At 35.9% G+C, this 18,010-nt stretch overlaps 1 long non-coding RNA gene and 1 pseudogene across 1 annotated transcript in view; one reads left to right on the top strand and one right to left on the bottom strand.

The window, feature by feature from the left end:
* Positions 1 to 18,010, bottom strand: part of LOC144338565 (uncharacterized) — a 371,807-nt gene that overhangs the window by 168,090 nt on the left and 185,707 nt on the right. The window lies entirely within an intron of this gene.
* LOC704156 (proliferating cell nuclear antigen pseudogene) lies at positions 1,483 to 2,266 on the top strand (annotated as a pseudogene).

Genomic DNA, 18,010 nt, shown 5'->3' with positions numbered 1-18,010 from the left:
TACAACCAGCTGATCTTCAACAAACCTGACAAAATAAGCAATAGGGCTTTCCCTATTTAATAAATGGTGCTGGGAAAAAACTGGCTAGCCATATGCAGAAAACTGAAACTGGACCCCTTCTTTACACCTTATACAAAAATTAACTCAAAATGAATTGAAGACTTAAATGTAAAACCTAAAACCATAAAAACCCTAGAAGAAATCCTATGCAATACCATTCAGGACATAGGCATGGGCAAACACTTCATGACTAAAACACCAAAAGCAATTGCAACAAAACCAAAATTGACAAATAGGATCTAATTAAACTAAAGAGCTTCTGCACAGCAAAAGAAACTATCATCAGAGTGAACAGGTAACCTACAGAATGGGAGAAAATCCTTGCAATCTATCCATCTGACAAAGATGAAATAATTTCTAAGATAATTTAAATTATAAAAAATTGACTCAAGGTATCAATTAACCACTAAAAGTTTTCAAAAGTAATCAACTGTCTTATTCAAAAGATATCAGGCCCCATTAATTTTATAGACAATTCTTATCAACTTTCAAGGAATACATTCTCCCCATGTTATATAAACTGTTCCAGAGAACATAAGAATTCATTTATGAGGCTAATAAAAACTTGATCACAAAAATGGAATAAAAACAGTGCAAAAAATTAAACCTTTCTCACGTATAAACATAGATATTAAAGTTCTGAAAACAGACAGTGCAAATTTAAAAATATACCAATGTATTAGTTTTCTATTGCTGTGTAACAAATAACCACACAATGTAGCGGTTTGAAACAACATTCATTTACTATCTCAGTTTCTGTAGTTCAGAAATTCAGACACAGCCTAACTAGATTCTCTGCTTAGGGTCTCATAGGCTGCAGTTAACTTGTTGGGCAGAGCTGGGTCCCATGTGAGTGTTGTAGTCTTCTTCCAAGCTCACAAGTTGTTGGCAGAACTCATTTTCTTGAAGCTGTGGAACTCATAGGGGCATGTTTCTTCAAGGCCAGCAGTAGAATCTCTCTAATCACTAGACCCTCTTTTAAAGAGCTTGCCTGAGTAGGTCAAGCCCACCCAGGAAATCTCTTTTAATTAACTCACAGTCAAATGAATAGGGACTTTAATTGCACCTGAAAAATCCCTTTGCTTTGCCAAATTCTATTGGTTAGAAGCAAGTTATATGTTCTACTCACACTCAAAGGGAGATGATTACACAAAGGCATGGATATCAGGGAGTGGGAATCACAAGGGCCATCTTAGAATTCTGTTTAGGACAACCAGGTAGAGTTTATCCCAGGAATAAGTAGAGTACATTCCGGTGATGCAAGGTGGTTAAACATAAAAAAGTCTATTAATCGTCGTCATTCTAGGTCTTAGCCTCTCCCCATGGCTTTTGCCCGCTTGCTCTGAGACTCGTGAAGCCAAAATGGGCTAGACTTTCCTATTTTCCACCCGCCTGTAGCCGCGTTGTTGTCACTCCATCACCATGTTCCAGGCACGCCTGGTCCAGGGATCTGTCCTGAAGAAGGCGTTGGAAGCACTCAAGGATCTCATCAACGACGCCTGCTGGGACATCAACTTGAGCGGTGTGAACCTGCAGAGCTTAGACTCGTCCCACGTCTCCTTGATGCAGTTCACCCTGCCGTCTGAGGGCTTTGACACTTACCGCTGCGACTGCAACCTGGCCATGGGCACGAACCTCAGTATTATATCCAAAATACTAAAATGCGCTGGCAATGAAGATATCGTCACACTAAGGACTGAAGATAGTGTGGATACCTTGGTGCTATTATTTGAAGCTTCAAATCAGGAGAAGTTTTCAGACTATGAAATTAAGTCGATGAATTTGGATGTTGAACAACTTGGAATTGCAGAACAAGAGTACCACTCCATAGCAAAGATGCCTTCTGATGAATTTTCATGTATATGTATATTATCTCAGTCATATTGGAGATGCTGTTGTAATTTCCTGTGTAAAAGATGGAATTAAATTTTCTGCAAGTGGAGACCTTGGAAATGGAAACAAATTGTCACAGGCAAGTACTGTCGATAAAGAGGAGGAAGCTGTTACCATGGGAATGAATGAACCAGTTCAGCTAACTTTTGCACTGAGGTACCTGAACTTCCTTACAAAAGCAACTCCACTCTCTTCAATGGTGGCACTCAATATGTCTGCAGACATACACCTTGTTGTAGACTATAAAATTGCTGATATGGGACACTTAAAGTACTACTTGGCTCCCAAGATCAAGGATGAAGAAGGACCTTAGACATTCTTAAAATTCAAGAAAATAAAACTAAGCTCTTTGAGAACTGCTTCTGAGATGCCAGCATATACTGAAGTCTTTTCTGCCACAAAATTTGTACCTCTAAGTACATATGTAGATATTGTTTTCTGTAAATAACCTTTTTCTCTATTCTCTGCAATTTGTTTAAAGAATAAAGTCCAAAGTCAGTCAGTCAGATCTGGTCTAGTTAACCTAGAAGTATTTTGTCTCTTAGAAATACTTGTGATTTTTATAATACAAAAGGGTCTTGACTCTTAATGCAGTTTTAAGAATTGTTTTTGAATTTAAATACAGTTACTTGAATTTCAAAAAAGTCTATTAATGTAATAAATATGCTATATTAACAGATAAAAGTAGAAATATCATATAGAATGATATAAAAAACATACTCAATAAAAGTCAATGCAGAAAAAAATCCTTTAGCAAATTCAGAAAAAAAGGTAACTTCTCTAACCTAATAAAAGTATCTATCACAATTTATGGGAAACATCATTTGAAAAACTGAAAACATGCCATAAAACTTAAGAACAAGACAGAGGTGGCTGCCATCTTTAAAAAAAATAGACTTTAATTTTTTAGAGCAATTTTAGGTTCACAGCAAAATTGAGCAGAAGGTACTGAGATGTCCCATGTAACCCCTTCACCCACATGTGCACAGTCTCCCCTTCTAGCAATATCCCCCCACCCCCAGCCCGCCAGAGAGTTACATTTGTTACAATTCATGAACCTACACTGACACATCATTATCACTTAAAGTTTGTAGTTTACATTAGGATTCACACTTGGTGTTGTACATTCTATGCGTTTAGGCAAGTACATGATGACATGTATTTACCGTTATAGTATCATACAGAGCAGTTTTGCTGCCCTAAAATTTCTCTGTGACCTGGCTATTCATCCCTTTCTTTCCTCTAAACCCTGGAAACCGCTGATGTTTTTACTGTCTTCATAGTTTTGCCTTCACAGAACATCAAAGAGTTGTAATTATACATTATAGATCCATTTCAGATTGGCTTCTTTCACTTAGTAATATGCATTTAAGCTTCATCCATGTCTTTCAATGGGTTGATAATTCATTGCTTCTTAAAACTGAATACTATTCCATTGTATGAACATAACACAGTTTATTCACTTACCTACAGAAGGATATCTTGGTTGCTTCCACGTTTTGGCAATTACGAATAAAGCTGCTGAAAACATTCATGTGCAGGTTTTTGTGTGGACATGTTTTCAACTCCTTTGGGTAAACACCAAGGAGCATGATTGCTGGATCATATGGTAAGAGAATGTTTTGTAAGAAACTGCCAAATATTTTCTAAAATGGATGTAACCCTTTGCAGTTCAATCAGCAGTGAATGAGAATTCCTGTTGCTCCAGATTCTTACCAGCATTTGGTGTTGCCAGTGTTTTGGATTGTCACTATTTTAATAGGCATGTAGTGCTATCTCAATGTTGTTTTAATTTGCATCTCTCTGAAGACATATTACATGGAGCATCTTTTCAAGTGTGTATTTGCGATCTATGTATCTTTGTTGGTAAGGTTTCTGTTAAAGTCTTGACCCATTTTTAAAAATCAGGTTGTTCATTTTCTTATTGTTAAATTTTAAAAGTTCTTTGTATATTTTAGATAACAGTTCTTTATCAAGTGTGTCTTTTGAAGATATTTTCTCACAGACTGTGACTTGTCTTTTCACTCTCTTGACAGTATATTTTGCAGAGCATAAAATTTTAATTTTAATTAGGTCCAAGTTATCAATTCTTTCTTGCATGGAGTGTGCTTTCTGTGTCATATTTAAAAAGTCATCACCAAACCCAAGGTCATCTAACTTTTTTCCTAAGTTATGTTCTAGGAATTTTATAGTTTTGTGTTTTACATTTAAATCTTTAATTGATTTTAATTTTTGTGAAGAATGTAAGGTTTGAGTCTAGATTGACTTCTTTTGCATGTGGATGTCCAGTTGTTTCAGCAACATTTGTTGAAAAGACTATCGCTGCTCCATTGAATTGCCTTTGTTCTTTTGTCAACTATCAGTTGACTATATTGACGGGAGTCTATTTCTGGGCTTTCTATTCTGTTTCATTGATCTATTTGTCTATACTTCTACCAACACTATACTGTCTTGATTACTGTAGCTTTATGGTAAGTCTTAAAGTTGGGTAGTGTCAGTTCTTGAATTTTTTTCTTCTTCTTCAACATTGTGTTGCTATTCTGTTTTTGGATTTTTTTTTTCTTCTCCATATAAACTTTAGAATCAGTTTCTCAATATTCGCAAAAATAATTTGCTGGGATTTTGATTGGGATTTCATTGAATCTGTAGATCACGTTGAGAAGAACTGATATCACAATTGCCACAAAAAGAGTAAAATACCTAGGAATACAGCTAACTAAGGAGGTGGAAGATTTCTACAAAGGGAACTACAAAACACTGTTCAAAGAAATCAGAAATGACACAAATACATGGAAAAACATTCCATGCTCATGGATAGGAAGAAACAATGTTGTAAAAATGGCCACACTGCCCAAAGCAATTTATAGATTCAATGATATTTCTATTAAGCTGCCACTGAGATTCTTCAGTGAACTAGAAAAAACTATTTTAAAATTAATGTAGAACCAAAGAAGAGCCTGAATAGCCAAGGCAATCTTAAACCAGCATATCTTTTACATATTTTGTTAGATTTGTACCTAAGAATTTCATTTTGTGACGGTGTTAATGTAAATAGCAGTGTATTTTTTTTTCTTCAAATTCCACTTGTTCCTTCCTGGGTTATAGGAAAGCATACTTTTGTATATTAATCTTATATCCTGCAACCTTGCTGTAATCACTTTTTAGTTCAAGGAGATTTTAAAAATAAATTCTTTAGAGTTTCTCCATAGACAATTGTGTTATCTACAGACAAACACACTTTTATGTTTTCTTTCCCTATCAGAATGTTTTATTTCCTTTTCTTGTCTTATTGCATTAGGTAGGACTTACAGTACAATGTAAAAAGGGAATGGTGAGAGGGGACATTTTTGCCTTCTTCTTTTTTAAAATTTACTTTTTATTTTTATTTTTGTGGGTACATTGTACATGTATATATTTATACAGCACATAAGATATTTTGGTACAGGCATGCAATGTGTAATAATCACATCGTGGAAAACTAGGTATCCATCCCCTCAAGTTTTTATCTTTTGTGTTACAAACAACCCAATTCTTGTCTTGTTCTTGAGCTTATTGGGAAAGCTTTGAGTTTCTCACCATTATGTATATTAGCTGTCAGTTTTTGTAGATTTTCTTTATCAAGTTGAGGAAGATTCTCTCCATTCCTAGTTTATTGACAGCTTCTAATCATGAATGGATGTTGGATTTTGTCAAATGCTTTTCTGCATCTATTTATGTGATCATGTGATTTTTCTTCTTTAGCTTGTTGATTTAATGCATTACATTAATTGAGTTTTGAATGTTGAACCAAACTCTCATACCTGGGATAAGTCCCACTTAGTCATGGTGTATAATTCTTTTTGTACATTGTTAGACTCGACTTATTAACATTTTGTTGAGGACTTTTGCAGCTGTGTTCATGAGATATGTTGGTCCGTGTTTGTCTTTTCTTTTGGTATTAACGTAATGCTGGCCTCACAGAACGAATTAGGAAGAATTCTTTTTACTTCTGTCTGCTGAAAGAGATGATATAGAACTGATATTATTTCTCTTTTAATGTTTGGTAGAATTTACTTGTGAACTCATCTGGGCCTCATGATTTCCATTTTGAAAGAATTAAGTATTTATTCAATTTATTTGATAGACAATAAACATATTCATATTGCGTATTTCTTCTTGTGTAAGTTTTGGCAGACTGTTTCTTTCAAAGAATTGTTCTACTTCATCTCAGTTATCCAATTTGTGGCCATAGAACTGTTCCAAGTATGCATTTATTATCCTTTTAATGTGCATTGGAGCTATAGTGATATCCCCTCTTTCATTTCTAATGTTAGTAATTTGTATCTTCTCTTTTTTTCTTGGTTAACCTGGCTAGAGGCTTATCAATTTTATTGATATTTTTAAAGAAAAAGCTTTTAGTTTCATTGATTTTTAAAATTGATTTTCTATTTTCAATTTCATTGATTTGTTCTCTAATTTTTATTATTTCTTTTCTTCTACTGACTTTGAAGTGAATTTGCTCTTCTTTTCTTTAGTTTCCTAAGGCAAAAATTATTGATTTTAGATTATTGATTTTAAATTTTTCTTTTTTTTAATTATAAAGTTCTAGGGTACATGTGCAGGTTTGTTACATATGTATACATGTGCCATGTTGGTGTGCTGCACCCATTAACTCGTCATTTACATTAGGTATATCTCCTAATGCTATCCCTCTTCCCTCCCCCCACCCCACAACAGGTGCTGGTGTGTGGTGTTCCCTGCTCTGTGTCCAAGTGTTCTCATTGTTCAATTCCCACCTATGAGTGGAACATGTGGTGCTTGGTTTTCTGTCCTTGCGATAGTTTGCTGAGAATGATGGTTTCCAGCTGCATCCATGTCCCTACAAAGGACTTGAACTCATCCTTTTTTATGGTTGCATAGTATTCCATGGTGTATATGTGCCACATTTTCTTAATCCAGTCTATCATTGATGGACATTTGGGTTTGTTCCAAGTCTTTGCTATTGTGAATAGTGCCACAATAAACATGCGTGTGCATGTGTCTTTATAGCAGCATGATTTATAATCCTTTGGGTATATACCCAGTAATGGGATGGCTGGGTCAAATGGTATTTCTAGTTCTAGATCCTTGAGGAATCACCACACTGTCTTACACAATGGTTGAACTAGTTTACAGCCCCACCAATGGTGTAAAAGTGTTCCTATTTCTCCACCTCTTCAGCACCTATTGTTTCCTAACTTTTTAATGATTTTTATTCTTTTCTTCTATATGCACTCAATGCTATAAATTTCCCTCTGTGCACTGCTTTTTCTACATCCCACAACTTTTGGATAAGTTGTGTTTTCATTTTTATTTATTTCAAAATATTTTAAAATTTCTCTTGATAATTATTCTTTGATCCATGTGTTATTTAGAAGTGTGTTGTTTAATCTCTTAAGTATTTTGGGATATTCTAGCTATCTTTCTGTTATTAATTTCTGTCTGAGAGCAGATATTATATGATGTCTATTTTTAAAATCTGTGTTTTATGGCCCAGAATATGGTCTATTTTGGTGAATGTTCTATATGAATTTGAAAATAATGTATATTCTGCTCTGGTTGGATGAAGTATTCTATAAGTATCAGTTAGATTCAGTTGGCTGATGTTGTTGTTAAGTTCAGTTATGACCTTACTGATTTTCTGTCTGCTTAATCTGTCCATTTCTGATAGGAGTGTATTGAAATCTCCAAATATAATAGTAGATTTGTGTATTTCTCCTTGTAGTTCTATTAATTTTTGCCTTATGTATTCTGGTGCTCTGTTGTTAGGTGCATACACATTACAGATTGTTATTAGTCTTAGAGAACTGATCCCTTTATCATTATGTAATACCCCTCTTTATCCCTGATAACTTTCCTTACATGAAATATACTGTGTATGAAATTAATGTAGCTAATCTTACTTTCTTTTCATTAGTGTTAGCATGGTGTATCTTTCTCCATTCATTTACTTTTACCCTATATATGTCTTTAGATTTAAAGTGGGTTTCTTATAGACAATATATAGTTAATTTGGGATTTTTGATGTTCTCTGCCAATCTCTTTTCATTGATGCATTTAGGTGGTTTATGTTCAAAGTGTTTACTGATATAGTTACATTAAGATCTGTCACATTTGTTATTGATTCTATTTGCTGCCCTTATTCTTTGTTCCTTATTTTTGACTTCCACTATTTTTCAGCCTTTTGTGGTTTTGAGCATTTAATATGACTCATTTTCTCTCCTTTTAAAGCATATCAGTTGTACTTCCTTTTCTACTTTTTTTAGTGATTGTCTTAGATTTTACAGCATTCATTTACAACTAATCCAATTCCACTTTCAAATAACACCATATTGCTTCATGGTTATACTAGTATTTTATAATAAGAAAATAATCCTAATTCTTCCCTCCTATCCCTTGTATCATTGCTGTCATTCACTTCACTTATACATAAGCATATATATAATACATTGCTGCTGTTATCATTTCAAAGTATCCATTAAGTCAAGATTAGATTAATCAAGATAAGATTAAGACAAATCAAAGTTTTTGTTTTACCTCAACTTATTTCTTCTCTGATGTTTTTCCTTTTTAGTATAGATCTGAGTTTCTGACCTATATTGTTCTCCTTCTCTCTAAATAACTTCTTTTAATATTTCTTGCAAGGAATGTCTACTGGTGACATTTCCCTCAATATTTGTTTGTCTAAGAAAGTCATTTTATATCCTTCACTTTTGAAGGATAATTTCTCGGGGTACAGAATTCTAGGTTGGCAGAGTTTTTTTCCTTTCAATAATGTAAATGTTTCACTTCACTCTTGTCTTATTTGCATGGTTTCTGAGGAGAAATCAGATGTAATTATGATTTTTGCTCCTCTATAGGTAAGTTGGTTTTTTTTCTCTAGCTGCTTCCAGAATTTTTTCTTTATCTTTTATTTTCTGTAGTTTGAATATGATATGCCCATGTGTAGCTTTTGGGAGGCATTTATCCCATTTCATATTCTCTGAGCTTCCTGGGTCTGTGGTTTGTTGTGACATTAATTTGGAGAAATTTCATTACTGTTTTAAAAATTTCTTCTGCTTCTTTCTCTCTTTATTTTCCTTCTGGTATTCCTAGTATGGGCATGTTACACCTTTTGTGGTTGTCCCACAGTTTTGGGATATTCTGTTCTGCTTTTTTCAGTCTTTTTTCTCCTTCCCTTTCAATTTGGGAGGTTTCTATTGAGATATCCTCAAGTTCAGAGATTCTTTCCTCAGCCATGTCCAGTCTATTAATAAGCCCATCCTTCTACTTATAAACACTTTTCTTAGAAATATAATTAACTTCTTTGAATTTAACCAGTGATTTCCAAATCTGTTCCTCCACCCCCACTGTCACCCTTAAGCTCCAGTCCTATCTATTCAATTGCTTGTTAGAGATATCCTCATGGATTTCAAAACATGCAAACTAAACTTATTATCTTATTCTACAGATCTTCTCTTACTAATGTATTTGCTAACTCTGTTAGTGAAACCACCCTTTACTCTATTAAACAAGCCAGAGTTCCCTGGAAGCCATCCTAGACCAATATTTCCCAAACCTGTAGTTCCAGGCAAACCTACCAGAACACGATATTAATATGTGTTATGTAAAAATTAAAGTTATTTGATAAAATAAAATTTTGAACTACTGGATTAAACAAAAATAAGCAGATTTCCCCCTGTCAAATTGGTTATCAGAGCTCTTGTCATTCTAGTGTTCACCTAAGAGAGTGACACTGTGTTTCTCAAACCTTTGTTATGTCAGAACCCAATTTGTAAATAAAATATCTTGCTGGACTAACTTTTTAGGATTTTAGGATATGTTTTCCTTTCTTCGCCTCCCTCACCCCTGAATAATCACTGATTTTTTTGAATTTATTGTTTAAATATCATGGGACTTCTCCATTTAATGGCCACTGACCTTTGTATATTCAGTCTTATTCCCTTTTTCTCAACCCTTTCTCCATACAGTTGCCAGTGACCCTAGTTACAAAACTGAAATGTGTTAGTCTCCTGCTTAAAGCACTTCGATAGACCACCATTTCAGTGTAAAGTTCGAAGTTCCTTAGTTTAACAAGATCACTTAGTTATTAGCTCCAATGTTCCTGCTCCTTCTCAGTGCTTTCCACCCCAGTGATAGTAAATCATCTGATGGGTTCCAAGATACACTACCCCAAAATATGTCATCTTGTCATTTGAGAAAACAGCAGAAGCAAGAAGATCACTTTCACACTTCTCTTTCCCTTCTCCCCTAAAACAGGCCATAAAACCCTCATTTTAGAGGTACTTTCCTGGATTAGTCAGGGTTCTCCAGAGAAACGAGTCAATAAAAGGTATATATAGAGAAAGAGAGAGATAGATAAGAGGGAGATTTATTATGGGAACTGGCTCATCTAATTATGGAGGTTGAGAAGTCTCACAATATACTGTCTGCAAGCTGGAGAACCAGGGAGTCTGGTGGTGTCATTCACTCTAAATCCAAGATCCTGAGAACCAAGGGATCCAACAGTGTAATTCTCAGTCCAAGACTGAAGACTTGAGAAACTGGGGTCCTGCTTGTGTAAATCCCAGAATCCAAAGACCTGAGAACTTGGATTTCTGATGATTGAGGACAGAAGAAGATGAATGTTCCAGCTCCAGAAGAGAGAGAAAGTTTATACCTTCCTCTGCCTTTTTGCTCTATCTGGGATCTCAATGGATCAGATGATGCCCACTCACACTGGTGGGGGCAGATCTTCTTTAGTTGATCTATTGATTGAGATACTAATCTCTTATGGAAACACCCTCACAGACCTACGCAGAAATAATGTTTTACTAGCTATCTGGGTATCCCTGAACACAGTTAAATTGATACCTAAAATTAACTATCACAGCTCCTTATACCCAGAAGAAAGGAATATTCTTTTCTCTGAAGACATAGGGACTCAGAAAAGAGTCTGAACGAACAGGTCTTGTTAAGTTTCTCCTGGTTTATTACCATTAGATCATACCCTTTTGTCCTCTAATCATATTTCTCCATGACTACTTCTTCATCAAACCTTGTATTAAAATGCACAAGTTCAACTGTTACTTTATGTCATTTCCTTATTAAGGCTCCCATATCACATAAAACTTATATGAAACAAATTTGTATGCTTTTCTCTTGTTAATCTCTTTTGGTATAGGGCCCACAGCCACGAACCTAAGATGGGTAGAGAATAAGTTATTTTTCCTCTCCTACACATCTATAGCTCACTATGTATCACCCAGCATTCATTTTCTCTGCACTATACTCTGCCTATAAGTTCACACATTATATAGTATGTCCAAGGATAATGAATTTCATTTGCTGGACTGGATTTTAAAATCTAATTGAGGAACCAATAATAGGTTTGAAATAAGTAGCAAATAAAATATGAGTATTAGCCTTATGGATGGGCTTATTTCCAGGTCTTGGTCCTTGTAACTGAACCCTGTGCATTTGTGTAATGAGTTCTGATAAGGGCTTCTCATCAGAAACTTGTGTTATTCTCTGTTTGATTAAAAAACATATCAACATCACGTATGCTCTATTTTTCTATAACTGGCTGCAAATATGATTCATCTAGTCTTTGCCAAAATATTCTTTATGGCTCTCTTCTTATTACAGTGAAGTCATATTGACATTAAAAACTCTGATAACTTTAATTGCGTTAAAATTAAGAATTTTTGTCCATAGAAGGATACCAGTAAGAGAGCATAAAGACAAGCCACAGAGTGGTAAGAGACATTTGCAAAATATATAACTGACAAAGGATTGTATCCAGAATACACAAATAGCTCCTACAAATCAACAGAAAAAAGACAGACAGCCCAATAGAAAAATGAGCAAAGATTCAAACTAGCACTTAACAAAAGAAGCAATTCAAATGGCCAATAAATAAGAAAAAGTGCTCAACACTGTTAGTAATCAGGAAAACACAGACTAAAATCCCAATAAGATATCATGAAACCATCCCTATAAATTTATAAAATTAATCAAGGAAGGAGAGAGAGGGAGACAAATAAACCAAGCTTGCAGCACGTTTGGCCTTAATCATGAGGTTAATTTGCTCTCTGACCTATTTCCTCATAGTGTTTGGTGCCTATTGTCCTAGGATCCCATAGACCCTAGATCATAGTTCCTCTTAACTGTTCTATAGATAATGACTTGAATGTCATGAAATATTAAGTTTTCTCTTTGAGATATTCCTTCAGGTCTTGCCTATTGATGAAACTACTGGCTCAGCTGATCTGAAGGACCTCACTAATACCAGGAGATCTGAAAGACCCCACTGACACCAGCTAGTTTGAACAATCCCACAAGGAACTGACTCAGCAAAGAATGCGGTTTCCAAATCCTGATGATTTCAACCATCTTGCCCTGACCAATCAATGACCTCAATTTTCCAGCCCCTCCCCATCCACGATCCTCTTAAAAACTCCAGCCCAGATTTCCTCAGGGAGATGGATTTGAGGATCTCTCCCATCTCCTCACTCAGCATCCTGCTGTCATTAAACTCTCTGCTGCAAACCCTATTGTCTCAGTGTAATGGATCTGTTACTATGCAATGGGCATATGAGTCTGTTGGTCTTATAGTAATTGTGTTTAAAATTTAGCCCATCAGAATGCCTAAAGCTCAAAAAGGCTGATAATACCAAGCTTTAGTGAGACCATGGGAGAAAAATAACTTTTAGACATTGCTTGTGAAACTGTAAGTTGGTACAACCACTTTGGAAAACTGTTTGGCAATATTTGCTAAAGCTGAACATATAAACTGATGACCTAACGATAGTACACATGGGTATAAATCCATCAGGAAGGCATATTTAAATACATCAAGACATGTACAAGAATGTTCATAAAAGCCCAAAATTGGAAGCAAGGCAAATGTTGGCTAATAGTAGAATGGATAAATGAAGTGTGAAATAGTCATGATAGTACAGTATTTCAATAGTAACTATGGAATACTATACAGCAATGAACACAAACAATATCAACACATTAGATCAATTTCACAAACATAATGCTGAGAGATGAAGCTGACACCAAAGAATGCAAAGAATTCCATTTAAATACATTTCAGAGAGAGATTAAACTCATATTTAATATTTTGGTATATGTATATATGTGGTAAAACTATAAGGAAAAGCAATGAATGATGACCATAAAAATCAAAATAACGGTTACTTTTAAAGGAGGAAGGAGGTTGTGATTGGGAGAGCACATGGAGTCGTGGAAAGGAGACTGATGGCATGTAGGAAATGTTCTGTTTCTTGGCCTGGATATTGATGACACTGGTATTCATTAAAAAACAATTTCTTAAACTGTACATTATCATTATACGTTCTTTTAAAATTTGTATTTTATTTCATAGTAAACAAGCCTCAAGGCCAGGTATGGTGGCTAATGCCTATAATTCCAACATATTAGGAGGCCCAGGCGGGAGGATTGCTTGAGCTCAGGAGTTTGAGACCAGCCTGGGCAACATAGTGAGACTGAATCTCTACAAAAACATAAAAAAATTAGCTGGGTGTGGTGTGGTGGTGCATGCTTGTAGTCCCAGTTACTTGGGAGGCCAAGGCAGGAAGATCACTTGAGTTCGGGAGATCAAGGTTGCAGTGAGCCATGATCATGCCACTATACTCCAGTCTGGGTGACGGAGCAGAACCCTGTCTCAAAACAGAAAAGTTTCAAAATACTAATACCTAGGCTCTACCACAATTCAACTGTAGCAGAATATCTGGGCTAAGGTAAGGTATTTTGAAAAAAAACTCTTATGTGACTCTAATAAGCAGCCAAGGTTGAGAACTACTGATCCAGAGGATTATTAAACTTTCTCAAATATCAGTTTTTCATCTTTTGATGAAAAACTTAACTCATGATTAAGGTGAGTTCCAAATATGATAATTCCACAATATTAATAAAAATCCTTCTCATACTTATTAGTGATGTCTTCACATGTTTGTATCTTGCTTCCTCCTGCACACACTTTGAGGGCAGGGGCTAGTCTCATACCTGTATGTACCACACCCTGTAACACAGTACTTATTGGTAAAGTAATTTAATATGTATCTAGAATGTCCCCAAAAGCTGCACACCAAACATATGAATCAACTTAGAGAGCTGAGCACTATGGGAAATATTGAGCAAGTGAGCAGAAAGAGGAGTGAAATGGGAGAAGCAGTGATATGGTTCGGTTCAGTGTCCCCACTGAAATCTCATATTGAATTGTTATCTCCATGTGTCAGGGGAGGAGCCTGGTGGGAGGTAATTGGATCTTGGGGGTGGATTTCCCCCTTGCTGTTCTCATAACAATAAGTGAGTTCTCATGAGATCTGATGGTTTAAAAGTGTATGGCACTTCTCCCTTTGCTCTCTCTCTCCTGCTTTGCCATGGTAAGACGTGCTTACTTCCCCTTCGCTTTCCGCCATGACTAAGTTTCCTAAGGCCTCCCAGCCATACTTCCTGGTAGGCCTGCAGAACTGTGAGTTAATTAAACCTATTTCCTTCATAAATTACCCAGTCTCAGGTAGTTCTTTATAGAAGTGTGAGAAGAGACTAATACAAGCATTTCAGGAAGTTGCATCCTCCTTTGCCAGTTCTTCCTCTCTTTTGAAGAGCCACTTAGCAAAGAAACCCCACCCCTGAGAGGACAGTCTCTACCAGCTCCTTCTGTGAGACAGAGTTTCATGCTCCTAGATTTCTTCTTGCCTCTTCTGAGAGCCAATTAAAGCAAAACTATGCCAGAGAAACAGAGATATTCAAAGAGACTCATAGAGGTATGATTTCAGAAGAATGGCCTTAAGCTTCCAGCCAAGTTAGGTAGAATCCTATCCAAAAGCTCTTCATTGAAACCTTTAGGGGCAAAACTGTCTACCAACTACAGGTATTTTCATGAGGGATGCTTTGAAGAGACTCCTTTCCCATAGCCCAAAGTATTTTGTGGCTCAGAACAAAACTGGCCAAAATTCAAAGTGGCATCTTGACTGGGGCCTCCTTCTAGGTGGAGTTCTTCCTATTCTGAGGAACCTAATCATCTAATAGGAGCTATGGTGTTAATGACCAACAGGGCTATATAACTTATTCTTTCAAGATGAATGCCATTGACATTTGAACAGCTGCCTTCAATATGGTACAATCAGAGGAGTGACAAGATTTGGAAAGTTCAGATACTAGGACAGTCTGGTGAATCCAAAAAATCTTTTGTGAGGAGGCGTCAGGACACCTCAAACCACACTATTTAGCTCTGGGTGCCCACAGGCTGATTCTACACTAAGAAAGCAACTGGGGACACAGCCAGCTCTTTATTTGAAAATTTGTGTATAAATAACCTACCTCTTAACTCCTATCACGTAACCAGTCCAACTCTTCACTTCCAACTAGCCTGGGCATTTAACAGGCTGGGTCATTCCATCTCTTCACATGCCTTTGTCCCTGTCTAGAACTGCCCATCTTTCTTCTCCCCCGTACCCTGACCTTATCCAAATATCTTCTTCAAAGTCGAATTCCTGCCCTCCTCTTTCATAAACTCTTACAGACCTTTATCAGTTTCCTTCTTTAAATTCTAGTTTTTATTGTCTGATTAATTATTTTGTCCATGAACTTTAAAAATATTTTCTGAGCACTCTAGACTATACAGAAAAACTGTGTCTCAATGGAAAACATGCATTGACTAGAGAAAGAGTCATCAAACTTTTTCTTCAAAAGAACAAGATCATAAATATTTTAGGCTTTGAAGGCCATAGTATCTCTGTCGCAACTACTCCACTCTAGCATTATAGTGTGAAAGCAGCCATACAGAATACATAACTGAGAAGGCGTATCTGTGTTCAAATAAAACTTTATTTACAAAAACAGGCATGGGGCTAGATTTCATCTGTGAGAGCCTTAGTTTGCTGATGCTCTGGTCTAGCTGACATTCCTTCAGGTTATCTGATTCTGATTTTATGGGAGCTATTTTACAGCTCCCTAAATTATAGATAACTGATAGCAATGCAAAATAATTCTTATTTATAGACATGCAAATTCTGTCCTCTCGTAGGGGTTTAATTGACTCCCTTCTCCTACTGTGGAAGAAGTCAGTTTAGTCTCCATTTGCACATTCATTTCAATATTCCTGAAATATATATATATATATATGTCTGTTCTTTGTGTTCTCCTTTGAATTGGTTATAACATATGACTTGTCCCTCATTATGAGTTAAATCAAACTTTTAAAATATGCTAAGTTTTACATCTTTATGAGAATTGAAGGTTTACCATTTTTTAAAAAATTATCTTCAATAGGGCAGATACCATTCTGGAACGGAAATAGAGGTTGTATCAAATGAAATAAGGCATAGTTTCTGTCTTGTTAATTCTCTTTGAACCCCATCAGAATAGTAACTTCCTTAAGGGCAGAAACACCTTGTATCTCATTCAATGAGGACTTGCTTGTTAATTGCTTATTGGGTTAATTTCGTTCTATACAATTTTTTTCCTTTTCTGCTCCAAACCAAATAGTTGCTGTGTTGCGATGAGAAGGTAAAAGGATTTCATTTTAGAATGCAGTTAGCAAAGCTTTGGGGAGCTCAGAAAAACAGTTCCTCCAATCAAGGGCTTAACATTACTGGAACCATGAACATTTTTGGCCATGGAGGAAATGAATATCACATTCTTGCCAGCTCAAATGTACAAAATTAAACTCTGTGGTTTTATCTATTTTTTAGATTTTCGAGAAAGAACAAAAGGCTGACTAAACCTTCCTTTCATCTTTGCCAACAAAATTCTTTACACTTATATAGTATATTTCTATTTCATTTGAGGTGCTTTAAATGCCTAGAAAATGCTTAACCTTATAACCACCTTGGGATTTCTATGGGAATCATCTATCCCCGTTTTGTCAAAAATGAAACTGAGGAGGATGCCTCATGAGATTTTCCCAGAGTAGCACAGAAGGCTATAGAAAAGGCATAGAGAACTCTTGAATCCCAGACCAGTCCCCAGAACTCAGGCTGGCACACACGATAACCTTCACAGCCCTATACCTTATAGCCATTGGAAAATGCTAAGCTTTTTGCTAGTGGATGTGGAAAAGGCATGACCTAAAAATTCTCATAAAACTCCAAATTTTTATAAAATCCTTGGGAATTTATATGAATTTTCAAATTAATTAGTGTTCTGCTTATCAGCACTTTAGTATAACTACCATTTACTCTGAAAATGTCACAGTCCCCCACAGCTCCACTAATAATAGTGTTCTGGCTGGAGATCTAAGCTGAGTTTTAATCTGATTTCGGTATGTTAAATATAAATTGTTATGTCCACACAAATTTGTATATGTGAGTGTTCATGTCAGCATTACACATACTAGCCAAAATGTAGAAATAACCAAAATGTCCATAGACTAATGAAATGTCCGTAGACGAATGATAAACAGAACTACATCTTGCATGACTCCATTTGTATGGAATGGAATTTGACCATGCTATGAAATGTTCAGAAAAGGCAAATCTATATGACAGAAAGTAGATTGTTGGTTGCCTAGGGCTGGGTGTGGGAATGGAAAGTGATGGCTAACAGGTATTGGTTTGTTTTCGGGGCGATGGAAATGTTCTAAAATTGGATTTTGATGGTGGTTGCAAAAGTCTGTAAATATACTAACAATCATTGATGTGAAACACTTAAAATGGATGAATTTTATGGTATGTGAGCTATACCTCAATAAAGTTCATAATAAATAAATACATTGCTACATGACTCCCCCACATATACCTCTACCCCTGACTGCTCCACAAGAATACCATAGAAACAAACTGCCTTGAAAGGACACCAGGAATAATTTTATATAATTTTAAGTTTGACTTTCAGGACAATAATATAGGTGTCATGAGATTCAAAACTTCAATATTGTGATCTGAGGGTAATTTCACCACAGGTGTGCAGCTTAACAGGGTGTTAATTGGGAAGCCCATGAACACCTCCTCCGCAGGCAGCCCAGAAAGCTGTGCCAACATTGCTGGTGAATAGAATAATTCAAGAGCCAAATTCATGATCAAAA

This window comes from Macaca mulatta, chromosome X (assembly GCF_049350105.2).
Source record: "Macaca mulatta isolate MMU2019108-1 chromosome X, T2T-MMU8v2.0, whole genome shotgun sequence".
In the NCBI taxonomy this organism is placed as follows: domain Eukaryota; kingdom Metazoa; phylum Chordata; class Mammalia; order Primates; family Cercopithecidae; genus Macaca; species Macaca mulatta.
This window is presented reverse-complemented; position numbering and strand designations above follow the sequence as displayed.